The following is a 2,860-nucleotide window of genomic DNA, read 5'->3' as shown; positions in this document are numbered from 1 at the left end:
CTTTTAATTGAATTCTTAGTTACATTACCATGAATTATATCTAGAAACATAAAGAAGGTAACGTATAGTATAATATGATACGTACCATCTATAAGAAGACATGGACTTAGTTTTAATTTGGAAGTGTATCTTTCTGATGTTTTGTTTGTTTCAAGCAAGTGGGCAAAAAATGTTGTGAGCCCCGGTTGCCAAGTCATTTTGTCACAGTTGTATTCTTTCATTTTCGCTTTTTCGTAAAAATGTATTTTAATATATTTCTTGTTTTTTGCCAAAAAAAAAAAAGAAAAAAAAAAGATCCATCTTTGGTCATATGAATGTAACTCTACAAATATTGAATTAAATTAGAGGTATAATCAACCCTTTATATCAACTTCCAATTGACTCTACAAATATTGACTTTAAACTAATGGTATAATTAAGCCCTTATATTAACTTCCAATTAACTCTACAAATATTGAATTTAAACTAATGGTATAATTAACCCGTTATATCATAATCTGAGGGTTTAACTGAAAATGAATAAAGGAGCTGTACAAAACCCCATTGAGCTGGTCCAGTTCAATGTTTAAGACTTGATTATTTTGGGACTTGATGACACCATCCATAAAAATGCTACCTGAAAGCATTAGCCCATGATCACAAATAAATAATAATAAAAAAAGGTTAGAATAAGAAGTATATTTAACCCACCCAATTCACCACCTCTGATGTTCACAACTTCAAAGTTATGTTTTTCATTTGAAAGTGATTTAGACCTAATGCTTTTGTACTTCTCTTTATTGCTTGACTAAAAGCATTTGTGACCATGCCCCAAGCTGTGTAAACCCAAGAGCATCTACTTACCAAGCACTATTGGGTTTCTTACCAAAATCGCCTAAATATGGTCCCAATTCTATAACATCATTCAATTAAAATTTCTTATTGCAACTTGAAAGCATACTGATTAAAGCCACAAAGCAAGTCGATCAAAGCCACAATGAGAATGAAAACAATATAGGGTGTATAACTAACTGTATAAGCCCAAAATATATTCTGATAAAATATCAAGTTACCTGTTTGGAAAAATTCAAATCCAACAATTCGAGCCAAATGAGTCTCAATGCCTTTGTAACATGACTCTAAAGCTCAAGTGATGTTCAATGAAATAATCTCCCTCGATACGCTGTAGATGTAAAAAATGCATTAAGTTCAAAAAATTCAGAATCAAGTGAAATGGTCAAATGAAATTGTTTATACAAAGACTCTCCCTGAGATAGTTCCCTATGAACCCTACACGAATACCATGTTTGCAATGGGTTGAATGACTAACATCTGTTCTTTGTCTAAGAGAAGCAAATGTTAATCGTTACTCCAAAATCATGCATCATAACTTCAAGATCGAAACAAATGAAGCAATAAGGATCAATTATTCATAAGAATTTCTAGACGATATCATATCTATATCACAATTCAACATCAGCAAGTCTGAGATATAAATCATCAAAAAATCTGATAAGAAAGAAAAGTACATGTTTACACGGTACTGTGACAGATTCTTCCATACATGAACCAACTTTGATAGATTCTTTCTTCAGATTCGTACCTTTTTAATGAAAAAGGAGACAAAACTAATCAAAAGATAGCGCATTAATCAAAGAAACATTAGAAGAAAAAAATGAAAGCCTTTGATGTCAATTACTTACAGGTGATAAGCAAGAGTTTGTACATGAGAGCCTTTGATATCAAACATCTAATTTAGCACACCTAACCATGTAATTCGGAAAAGGGATACCTGAGCGCGTCGTTAGCTCCTTGCTTCTTCCATCGCATTTCCTAGAAACATCATAACTTCCTGGTCCAAGATCCTTTGACTGATATCCAAGGCAAGCATCTACACCAGTTTTCATATGGCACTATATGAACCTAAAATGCATATTACATAAAAAAAATTAACATGAAAACTATAAGTATAGATTCCATGGTGGAAGAGTCAAGTTGGTGCTCATTACCACTCTAAATTTTAGATTGCCATGTGACTTCTTCACTATATATTAAAATCTCAAAAATAGTTTTGTAAGAATGGTTTCTTGCCAATTATGAGTTACCTTTATTAGTTTAGAGGTTAGCATAAAATATTTTAAGTTCGTAATAACTATTTCATTCAACTACATAACCTTACTTATTTTTTAACTGGTTAATCTCAATTAAAAAAATTAAAGTTGCAGCAACAGAATCTTACTTACAAGCAGCAGTTGTTTTCTTTTTTTTTTTTTTTTTTTTGGAATGGTAAGCTGCAGCAGGTTTCTCTTCAAAGAAACAATCCCCTGTGTAAAAATCCGAAGGCACACAAGACACTTTTCTGCATAGGAGGATCTACTAAAGAAACTACAATTGGCATCATCATTTTTACAAGCCTGCAGACAATATAGCAATTTGACACCTGGACCTCCACTTCAGCAACCTGAGAATTTTGAGTCCACTTTGCCATCTTCATTGCCATTCCCATTGGCCATCACCATGCATGATTTACTACTTAATAATTATATTAAGTCTATATACAAGGATAATAACAAACAAATTAATCCATAGGGACATTATTGAAGCTTCTGTAAATTGTAATATATTGGATAAAAAAGATTTTTGGTCTATACCACCAGACCCATTTCAAAAAGTACAATTACACATTTTGATCCAAACCCAATTTGACCTATACCATCCGCCCACTGCCCCATTTTTTAACTTCTAACAGACAAAATGGGCTAGCCTTTTATATTTTAAAATGCACACTTTTAACCAAAAAGAGAAGTTTTTACACTAAACCCTAAACACTAAACCCTAAACCCTACACACTAAACCCTACACACTAAACACTAAACCCTAT

The 2,860-nt window shown here is 32.3% G+C and overlaps 1 long non-coding RNA gene across 2 annotated transcripts; it reads right to left on the bottom strand.

The window, feature by feature from the left end:
* Positions 1 to 365: 365 nt before the first annotated feature.
* LOC139892545 (uncharacterized) lies at positions 366 to 2,152 on the bottom strand. 2 transcript variants are annotated; one of them, XR_011774145.1, is made up of 4 exons: positions 1,772 to 2,152; positions 1,509 to 1,582; positions 1,053 to 1,369; positions 366 to 616 (listed from the first exon to the last, which is right to left on the bottom strand). It is a non-coding gene; the product is annotated as an uncharacterized lncRNA (long non-coding RNA). The 2 variants fall into 2 exon arrangements; XR_011774144.1 differs by lacking the exon at positions 1,772 to 2,152 and having other exon boundaries at positions 1,509 to 1,668.
* Positions 2,153 to 2,860: the final 708 nt, after the last annotated feature.

Source organism: Rutidosis leptorrhynchoides, chromosome 2 (assembly GCF_046630445.1).
Source record: "Rutidosis leptorrhynchoides isolate AG116_Rl617_1_P2 chromosome 2, CSIRO_AGI_Rlap_v1, whole genome shotgun sequence".
NCBI lineage: Eukaryota > Viridiplantae > Streptophyta > Magnoliopsida > Asterales > Asteraceae > Rutidosis > Rutidosis leptorrhynchoides.
This window is presented reverse-complemented; position numbering and strand designations above follow the sequence as displayed.